Below are 12,244 nucleotides of genomic sequence, written 5' to 3' on the forward strand. Positions count from 1 at the left end.
CTTTCGGTTTGATGTGGAATTTCCCTTGGTATTGTGACTGATACGTGATACATTTACCCTCTAAAATCATGATACGTAATTGTTATTCCATTCTTCACGTCCCTTAACGAATCAAATGTTACCTTACAATATAGCCGAACTCTCAGCGACGATATTGTCGTGTCTCTAATTTAAACTGCGGGAATACAGAGAGAGATATATATTACAATACATGTATTTATAAAGGTTTTTGTTTCTTTGATTTTAATTTACTATTGTCGTACTTATGGTTTTCAGGGAAAGGGTGATAAAAGAAACAATTTGCATTACATTCAACTTTAAATCTTAAAAGCATACCCAACTGAAAAACAAATAAATTAAAGTTTTCCATTGTTGAAAGAAGAGGCCACAAAAGGATGAAGTAATATTTTCTGTAAAACTGTAAGCGATCAGGATAAGAATACATTTATCTTTTCTAACTTGGAAATTGTGTTCCGATACTCTAAAACTTAAAAGCAACATTAAAAGAATGCACAATGGTATCTCTAGATCTAATATCAATTAAAATGGTGCATAAGTTGACTTCATAAAAATGATTAATATAGGTTAGAGAAATTGTATCTTGATTAAGGATGAAATAATGGTAATTGTTGAAATTGTTTTTTGAAATATGTATATTTAATATAAATCAACAATAATCTTCTTTTTACATTTATTCACCAAATTTTGCAAATGACAAGATTAAACATTTGCGCTATTTACAACGCGTAGGCCTTTGGGCATCCTGGTTTGTTGTTTTGTTGTTGTTTTTTTTGTTTTTTTTTTGTTGTTGCTAGGAAACATCAGTAGGAAATCTGAGGAATATGCACACGTAATTTAGCTTATCTGTATGTTTTGTCACCAAGCATATACGCTTGTTTCAGTTTTATCCTGACCCGTGTCATGCATATAGAAATGTGTACTTACTCTCTGGAATCCACCTTCCAATAGTGCAAATTTCCCCGTATCGGCCCAGCATGTTTTCGATGGGAGCACATAAGTAGTCTGGCGTATCACCATAACAGTTCTTCATCTTTGATCTTATTTCCCATTCATTAGCATCCTTTGGACAATCCGTAACATTAATGAAATTCTGAGCGGCCAAGGTTAAAGTACAGATAAGCATCAATATGGACACCGAACATAGGAATAATGACGACATATTTGATACAGTCCCACCTAACAATAACGTATATACCTGTCGACGCAACAAAGAAACGAGCGACGAATGAACTTCAGTATATTTGTGAGGTAAAAAGCAAACTAACGACAACGCCTTATAAAACTTGTAACTTAAGATGAACTTTCGGTTTAATGTGGAATTTCCCTTGGGGTCGTGAGACTGAAACTTCATACAATATAGTATCTAAGACAGTAATGTAATACCATTCGTCACGAGATAGGTAAAGTTAGCTACTAGAAATTGACTACTTGTAACTGGCAACAAAAAGAAAAAAAAGCTAGCTACCAGTAACTGGCTACGAGATGAAATAAAAGATAGCTTCTAGTGACTGGCTACGAAGAGTGAGAAAAGCTAGCTATTAGTAACTGGCTACGAGATAAAAGAAAACTGTCCAATTGACAAAACATACATCCGAATTCTACTCGTGTTGTAAATATGTACATTGCACTATATCATCCACATGATTTCTCATCTTTTGTGATATCGTCAGCTAATAAATGCCTTACCAATATCTGATTTTTAACAGCTTTGTCAAAATATTTCAAATAGCTGCATAATAGATAAAATGTTTCTACAAGTGTTGTTTGACCAACATTTGATCAGGTTATTTTTAGGTTATGATCATGATTATACCCTAAAAATACTCATATTCCTCTCGTAAGCTCATCAGTAATTGGTGCACTTCGTTTAGAATATACATGTATCTATTTTAGACAATATTGTCCATTTGCCTCATGTAGCTGTATATATAGATAGAAAATATAAACAAGTGTTATTGATGTTAACAATCTTTTATGTCATCCGCATGATATTACAACAAAATTACTCAGATATCTCTCTTAATGTCGTCAGCTACCAGTGCATTTCGTTTCAAATATCTATCTTCTAAAGGTAATTTTGTCCATGTAACTCAAGTAACCGTGCATATAGATTTGGGACATTAACGGGTGTTGTTAATATCAACATTCTACGTATCAGGTCTTCTACATGATACGAGTACATATAAACCTCTCTTTATCTCTTCAGCTACTTGGGCATTTCGCTACAGATATCGCTATTATATAACGTTTTGTCCATATAATGCAAGCAGCTGTATATGTAGATTGAAGATATATAATGTTGTTAATTTCAAGATTCGATTATGTCCTCCACATGATATTACGATAAAATTATGCAAATATCTTTCTTGGTCTAGTCCGTTTAACTCAAGTAGCTGTATATATAGATTGAAGAAATCTAAAAGTGTTGTTTTAAAATTGCAACATTCTCTCAGGTCATCCACATGGTTATTTGACACAATTACTCAGATATCTCTCTTAATCTCGTCAGCTACATGTACTTGTGCATTTTGTTACAAATATCTTTATTTTCTGGAAGTTTTGTCAATATATCTGAAGTAACTGTACATATAGATTGAAGATATGTACCAGGATTGCTAATTGGTGCATTTGATTAGGTCATCAACATTATATTACGACACCATTACCCAGATAAATCTATCTCGTCAGTAATGCAGTTCGTTTCAAATATCTCCATTTCTAAGCAGTTTTTTTTCTTATAACTCAAGTAGGTGTACATGTATCTATAGATTGAAGATATTTTCAGATTTTGTTAATTGCAACATTTTATAAGGTCATCCACATGATATTACGACACACTTATGCAGATAACTCTTTTAATCTCGTCAGCTAGGGCATTTTATTACAAAAACTTTATATTTTGGCGATTTGTTGATATATCTCAAGTGACTTTATACAAAGATTGAAGACACATGTATATACCGGGGTTGCAAATTGCAACATTTTATCAGGTCTTCCACATTGTATTACGACGCAATTACTCAAATATCTCTTTAATCTCATCAACTACTAGTGGATTTCGTTTTGATTATCTCAATTTTTTAACAGTTTTGTCCATATACCTCAAGTAGCTTATATTTAGATTAAGGATATCTGCAAGTGCTCTACATTGCAACATTCTATTTTATCAAGCACATGATATTACAATACATTTATTCAGATATCTGTTCTTATCTCGTCAGCTTCATATGTACTAATGTATTTATTTACAATATCTTAATTTTTAGATGATTTGTCAATATAACTCGAGTAGCTGATTTGATTTCTTTTATCATTAACTGTAATTCTACGGACACTTATAAAGTAGATGTTTAAGTTATTTAATCTCCGAGTTCATGGCTGCGCCGGGCACCCCAACCACCGACTTGTTTATCTACTGTCGTAAACAAAATATTAAATATTCTTTTAATATTACTTTGTTTTATTATTTGTTGGTGTTTCTTCAGTGTCTATGCCAATTTTCACCAAATTTCGTCACTTAGAAAAGAAAATAATCGATTTGTCTCAATAATTTCCGAACAACCCTCGTACATAGAGATTGAAGATATCTATAGTTGTTGCTAATTTCAGCATTCTTTTATATCAACCACATGATATTACAACACAATTACTAAGATATCTTTCTTAATCTTGTCAGGTACCAGTTGCAAACATTACTATATTTATATAATTTTGTATGTGTAAGTCAAGATGCTGTACATATAGATCAAAGATATCTACTAACGTTTTTATTTTACAATAATTCATTGTGGTAATACTACCAGTGAGTTTAACATGACATAATCCATCGCAAAATATAATAGCAATACCACTATGAATTCTTATAAAATTCCGTTTCCTATTTTACTTGCACGGGAATCTCTCTGTAAAGCCTGTAATTTTAAATTAAGTTGGGGCAAAATAAAAGTCTATGCATTTGTTTATATGCTTAGTTTTATAGGAAATATTTATTTCCAAACGTATCTGCCCCGTAGAGTACTGCATACACATCTATATATGTGCATTGAAATATTTTAGTATAGATACTTTGTTTATTAAAGATAATTTAAATTGATGGTTTTCAAATAAATCCCTAAAGAAAACTATGAAGCTGTAAACAAAAGCATTTCAATGTTTATAATTAATTCCTCTTTTGTATAAGTAGCATCAAGAGAGGGAGACTTTTCTTCGCAGCAGATATACTTCTTCTGACATGTAAAAAAGGGATTCACCATAGATTGTTTTCCATTACTTTTTTCCTGTGCAAGTAAAAAGATGAAGTGAATGAAAGAAAATACCCAAATGAATTGAAATTTTATGCCCCCCCCCCCCTTACAGATAAGAATTTAAGAATATTCATGATTTTGATATTTTTTGCCAATATTTAATTTAACAACATTAGTAAACATATCTAATCTATATATACAGCATTTTGAGTTAAATGAAAAAAATTACAAAACATTGAGATATGTGTAACTGGTAGCTGCACTAGTAGCTTACGAGATTAAGAGATATTTCCAAGTAATTGTGTCGTAATATCGTGTGAATGACTAATAGAATGTAGAAACAAGCATCACTTATAAATGTCTTCAGTCTTTATGTACAGCTACTTCAGATTTATTGACAAATCAGATAAAAAAAACCAGAGATATTTGTAACAAAACGCGCTAAAAGCTGACGAAATAAAGAGAGATATCTTTCAGTAAGTAGTTGTAATATTTTGTGATTAAACTAATTAAACGTTGCAACTAACAACACTTGTAAAAATCTTCAATCTAAATCTACGGCTACTTGAGATATATTGACAAAACGACATGAACAACTAGATATTTGTTAACAAATTCACTAATAGTGAACAAGGTTAAAAGAGATATCTTTTTTTAAAATTGTAAAGAAAGGTTGAATATATGAATCATTTTATGAAATATTCGCTCTCTCAATTCTCACATTTTCATCCAATATTGTAATATAAATAAAGAGTAGGGTAGTTGCTTGTGATAGTTATGAAACAGAATGCCTAAGCAGTAAAACTACAATCCATGGATACCCCCCCCCCCTCCCCAAAAAAAACCAAACAAAAACAAAAACAATTAACCAAAGAAAAAAAAACAAGCCAAAAAACGAAAAACATAAGAAATATTAAAGTGGTGTATTATTAAACATATGTCATATCTAAACTGCCAGATGATTAATAAAATCATTCCATGGAGACCATGCTTTTTCAAATTCTCTGAAAATAAATATACTTTTCAATCATGTATTTTTTATTTAAATAGTTTAAAAGCCTTAAAAAATCCGGCGTCTTATTTTGCTCTAAACAAAAAAATATATCTTACTTTTTATATAGGATACCAAGGTTTAGAATTTTGTTCTCCCAATCAAGGGGATAAACACCACATAATACTTTACAGACATCAAAACTAACATTTGTGTAGCATTTCTCATCTATAAGTACACTAAGTGCGTTCCGTTGAGGCTGGATTTTCTTGCAAGTTGCAAAGAAAATGTTTTATAGTTTCAGGCATATCATTACAAGAAGTACAGCAGGCAGAAGTAGTAATTGTGATTTTCTTCAGATATTATTTAACAGGAAGAATTCTATGGAGAATTCTATACAGTAACCAATTAATAGTTGAATCGTCGGTAGTTCTAAAACATATTTTCAAAACATCCTGTACACAGAGATCATTTGGCAAAATATCACATAGCTCAGCATTCCATTTGTTAATAACTGTAGGCACACAATCATTTGAGGTTAAACATATGTATATATGCCTTGTTACTTTTTCTATAAAAAAATAGACTCATAATAAAATGGCATAAATGTAATGCAGCCTTTCTTCAAAGTAGACTTATCAATAAACAAATATGTCAAGTATTTTTATATTGCACATATTACACTATTATATAACATCGGAGGTGTATATGAAAAATGGAATCTTTTAGTAAAATCTATTCTTGATAATTTGTTTCCATTTTCATTCAAAAAACCTCCAATGGTTTTAACCCCTTTCATATATCAATCTTTGATAAATACATATTTACATGCAATTTTTATATTAGATTTGTACCACACAGAAATATACAAAACATTCTTGTATTTAATAGGCTTTTTATGATTTTCTTAGTATACAAGTACTAAGAATAAAAAACATCTTGCCAAAAAATATTATTTCTTTGAACAACCATGCCTAATAGAAAATCATCGCCAAAATCAATATTTTTTTTACAAAGACATCACCATTTATTGATAAAAAAAAAGTCCATCCATGGTTTGTAGCCTTTAGTTAATTTCTTAATCCATGAACATTTAAGAGATGCCATGAAGTTAGAAATGTTAACCATTTTTAAATCACCTTTTTGATAATCGAGAGTAACAATTTTTCTCTTAACTTTATCACACTTTGATTTCCAAATAAATTCAAACAGACTCATACAAAGAGATAAAATGACATTTTGTTTTGGATTTAGAAGTGAAATAAACAAGTCGTTAAGTTTGGGAATAATTATTGTTATTCCAAAAGAGATATCTTAGTAATAGTGCCATATTAGAGAGGTTGAGATTTCAAACGTGTACGGGTACGTGTACGTGAACTAGGGGAATCACCTAAATTCTTCGCGTATTACGTCATCAAGTTTTGTGACGACATGGTTTCTACACGTTCTCTAAACTTGTAGAGTGTCGTCTACACGTAAGTTCAAACGCGTAGCCTTTTACAACAAATTAAATCTTATTGATGAGTGAATGTGTTCTTGTGATACATTATATAGATTTTTAAACTTCATTTGCATGAAATATATAAGAATTTTACCATTTATTTGGAATTAACTAAACAAATTCATGTAACAAAACTGCGTCGTTTTACGTACACATTTATATCCTACAAGTCAAGAAATCTCACCTGATAAATTACAAAAACGTGTACGTGTACGTGTAGTTTTAACACACGTACGCGTACCTGTACACGTTTTAAATCTCAACCTCTCTATTAGATCATCAAGTGGATGACCAAATAGAATGTTAAAATTAGCAACACTGGGAGATATCTTCATTCTATATACAAACTACTTGAATAACATTCAATTTGATTAAAATCTAAAAAGAAATGGAGATATTTTTAACGAAGTGGACTAGTAGCTGACAACATTAAAAGAGATATCTAGGTAACTGTGTCGTAATATTAAGTGGATTACCTGGTTGAATGTTGCAATTAAGAGCACTTGTACATATCTTTAGTCTATATATAAAGGTACTTGAGTTAAACGGACAGAGCTGTCTAGGATTTAAGATACCTGAAACGAAACGCGCTAGAAGCTGACGATATTCGGGGATATATCAGGGAATAGTGTCATAATATCAAGTGGATGACCTGATTGAATGTTGATATTAACAACACTTGTTGATATTTTCAATCGGGATATACAGATATTTGACGTATGTGGACATACCAGTCTCAAAATGGAGACATTTGAAACAAAATGCACTAGTAGCCGACAAGATAAAGAGAGATATCTGAGAAATTGTGTCTTTATAGTATGTGGATGACCTAACAGAATGTTGCAATTAGCAACACTGTAATATATTTCCAATCTTTATATACGGCTTCTTGAGATTGACTGACAAAACCGCAAAAAATAAAGATATTTCTATTAAAATGCACCTGTCTTGTATATAGCTGACGAAATTAATAGAGATATCTGAGTATTTGATTTATGGTATCATGTGGATGACCTAATAGACAGTAAAAATTAGCAGCACTTGTAGATATATTCCATCTATATATACAGCCACTTGAGGTACATGTATATAATCAAAACTGTCTAAATATATAGATCTTTAAAACGAAATACACTTGTAGCTGACGACATTATGAGAGATATCTTGTAAATTGTTTAATTATAATAACATCATATAAAAGCCATAATAGAATGAGGAATTTAACAACACTTTTAGATATCCTTAATCTATATATAAAGCTACATGTGTACTACAGTTAAATAAACAAAACTTTAAACAAATGGAGATATTTGAAACTAAATGCACTAGAAGCTGACGAGATAAACAAAGATATCTGTGTAATTGTGTCGTAATATCATGTGGATGTCCTAAAAGAGTGTTGCAATTAGCAACAATGGTACAGATCATTAATATATATATATATATATATATATATATATATATATATATATAAATAAACCCTTGGTACAGCAAAAAATACTTAAATAAATAAAACAGAATGCGACAGTCCAAATTAAAAAAATTGTTTACTGTTAGCGCTTTAAGCCATGTCGGCTCTTCAGACAGTTATACAAAATTAAAAACGTTGTTTGTAACGTTGTCAATGACGTCGTGTTTTTAAAGTTCATTTATGACGTCACAATGTACATCAAGGTAGCGATGGCGTGAACTTTATCAACGCAGTTAAGCAATGCATAGACATATAATACAATACATATAAAAAATTAGATATATGATAAATCTATTTTCAATTAAGTTTCGGGTTAAATATTTCAATAATATTAATAAAATAGTCCTCTTTTGTGGTTCGGGCGATTTCATTTGAAGTCCACATTTTGTAAAACGGAAATATTTTAAATGTTCCCTTTCCGCACTTCGCAAAATGTTCCGAACATGGAGTGTTTCTCACTGTTTCGTCCTTTATTTGTTGTTTGTGGACTCTCACTCGGGCGTTGAGCTGGTTAGTCTGGCCAATATAATTTTCTCCACATGTTGGACAAGTCGCACAATATATCAAATTAGACGATTTGCAGTTCATTGGGGCATTAGGTTTTAAAATTTGGCCGCTTTTTAATATTATTCCTTCTCCCTCCTGTATAACGTCACATGTTCCACATGGGGGGTCGCCGCACTTTTTGATGGAAATAGTATTGCTGGACGAGAACTTTGCTTTGGAGAGAATTTTCCTCAGATTCTTATTACCAAAGACGGCGAGAATAGCATTACCGATTTATTATACTATTTCCATCAAAAAGTGCGGCGACCCCCGATGTGGAACATGTGACCTTATACAGGAGGGAGAAGGAATAATATTAAAAAGCGGCCAAATAAAACCTAATGCCCCAATGAACAGCCATCGCTACCTTGATGTACATTGTGACGTCATAATGAACTTTAAAAACACGACGTCATTGACAACGTTACAAACAACGTTTTTAATTTTGTATAACTGTCTGAAGAGCCGACATGGCTGAAAACGCTAACAGTAAACAATTTAATTTGGACTGTCGCATTCTGTTTTATTTATTTAAGTATATATATATATATATATATATCGCATAGCCTCCTAACTCCGTCACTCCCTGCCATATCATAGAGCATGTGGGTGACGGAGTTAGGTTCATAAGATATAATAAGCATGCGTGATAAACGTCGTATTCAGAGAGCTATTTGAATAAATTAAAAAATATTTTTGTTAATAATTTTATAAATTATATTGTTTCAGATTATATTTAGTGATTGCAAATGATAAAAACCACAAAATTTTTTTTACAGAGAAACGCGGGATGTTTTCTGCTTATGGTGACGGAGTTTGGGTATTCGGGGATATATATATATATATATATATATATATATATATATATATATATATATATATATATATATATGTGTGTGTGTGTGTGTGTGTGTGTGTGTGTGTGTGTGTGTGTAAATATATATATATATATATATATATATATATATATATATATATATATATATATATATATATATATATATATATATATATATATGACTGCTGTCATGAGAAAAGGGCCCTTATCTTTTGACGTCACAATGCTCAGAAAACGACGTCAAGGTAGCAGCATTGTAAACGCAGTTTTTTCTATTTTTCTGTTTCTATTTTTTATGCATCCGTATTTTGGTGTTTTTTTTTTAATAAATAGAGTCCGGTCTTGTTTTAATACCACGATTAATATTTTTTCATTCAAATATTACATGTTGATTTAAAAAATAAACATTTAATAAATGAAATATACACATGTAACGTCAATATCTACACATTTCGAACGCGTAATATTGCACACAAGTTGATGGTGAGGTGTCATAAAAATGCCGTTTTTGCATCCGGTATGAAACTTAAACACACATTTTAAATTCTAGTGTGTGATGAAAATATGCTCTAATTGGGGAAATCACTTCTCTTCTTTTTTTTTTTTATAAATCATCGCTGGAAACCGAAGGCCCGTCTTGCATACCCTTACGTATTGCGTATAATTGAATGCGAGACTGGTTGTGGATATCCGATGATGGTTATTTTATTATACAGTATTCTGAGTAAAATTGTACAACTTAAGTTTGTATTAGCAATAAATAAGTGATTTATTAAAGTAAAAATAACTACACTGCATACTCGTTGTTGATAAGAGGGGTTGAAGGCTGATACTTAACGAATCGATGCAGAGCAGTATTTTTCAAATCTAACAGTTATCTGCGCAGCAATTACTGTAAAAGAAAACAAGTCAAATATTTCAAAAGATCTTTTTTAAATCTTAAGTTTGGAAGTTCACCTCCCAGGAGACGATTCTACACTTTTTAAATTAGTCGGAAGGAAAACGAGAAAAGCGGTTATGTCTCAATTATAGTACTACTGCCAACACACAAAATAAATCCTCTAATCATTCTCTTACTAAAGAATTTGCGATAAAATTTTGAAATTATTTGACGAATTAAAACGCATGTAACTAACGGATTCGAGTTTGAGAAATATTTTCACAGCGTAATAATCTACTCTGATTTATTGCATTTGATTTAATGGAAAAATCTTATTCTTAGTGAAATTTTCATGTAAAGTGCCTTTAATGAAACAACATAAAAGTATATACCTGTACCAATGAAAAACTGGTTATAACTTGAGCGCGACAACTTTTGGTTTTTTTTGTGCAATTCAACAACCCAAATTCACATGTTGCGTGTATTTTTTGAGATATTTTACGTAAAATAACTTAACAGGTTTGTAAATGCAGTCATTATATTACTATACTTTTGATATCTAGTCAATAAATTGCCGTTTTATAAATAAACGATTCATGATTATCTATAAATATTTACATCGACCAAGTGTTATTCCCTCTTTTTCTTACGGAAACTTATAACTCATTCATAGCTCTATAGAAACAGTCAGACTGAAATTCACAAACCACATTTATCGATTTGTCGTAACCTACAGCGACCAAAGAAAAATCACGGACTGCACGAAATAATCATGTTGATGTCAGAATCAGAGTCTCATATGAGACGATTTGGCTGTTTTTTCAGCTAACGTACATATGTACATTAACAGTAATTTAGTGAATTTTACTTACTTTTTATAATCAATTTATGAATTAGTTAAAAGAAAGATGTAAATATAAACAATAAAATGCTTTCTTTGATTATTCATGCGGGTTATGAAGGTGGCGATCATTGCAGAAAAAATTACATAACCCGCTAACGCAGATTATGTATTTTTTCTGCAATGTTTTCACCTTCACATCCCGAATGAATCCCCAAAGAACGCATTTCATTGTTTAAATATAAACACTATATGTGCGACATTTTCAATAAATACATTGTAACATGCACGGACGTAGAATTCATCTTCATAAATGATGGTTTCTTTCTCATTTTTTTTCTTTTTTATGCAAGAAACAAATTTCGATGATACTGAAGTCAATTCTTATGTGTGTTTGCTACAATGTAAAATGTACAGGAATAAAAAGAAATCCGAGAATCGCGACATTTCTTAAAATTTCAGAATACCGTATGCAACTGTATGCACTCTATTTTTCTACTTTAAAATTGATAATCACTTGGCCGATATTTGTATTCAACGAGAGAGAGAGAGAGAGAGAGAGAGAGAGAGAGAGAGAGAGAGAGAGAGAGAGAGAGAGAGAGAGAGAGAGAGAGCTTTTCATTCATCGTGTAACATCGATAATAAGAGAATAAATTAAATTTAATCAACATGTAAAAATGTTACTACTCACTAAGTATAAACTACGTCCATCAGCACTGTACTATCGATTAGTGCAAAAAATGGACATAATTAACGCAGAAGTCTTATTGAAAGTTACATGCAATCTTGCATTTTGAAAAAAAAAATTGAATAAAGTTGTAAATTCCTTATATTACGCGAGTTCTTAATTCCGCGTTCCCGTTGGTTTGTATCGAATCGCGAGAATCTAAAACAGCAAACGTTGAACTTTT

The sequence above is a fragment of the Crassostrea angulata genome, chromosome 6, assembly GCF_025612915.1.
Source record: "Crassostrea angulata isolate pt1a10 chromosome 6, ASM2561291v2, whole genome shotgun sequence".
In the NCBI taxonomy this organism is placed as follows: Eukaryota; Metazoa; Mollusca; class Bivalvia; order Ostreida; family Ostreidae; genus Magallana; species Magallana angulata.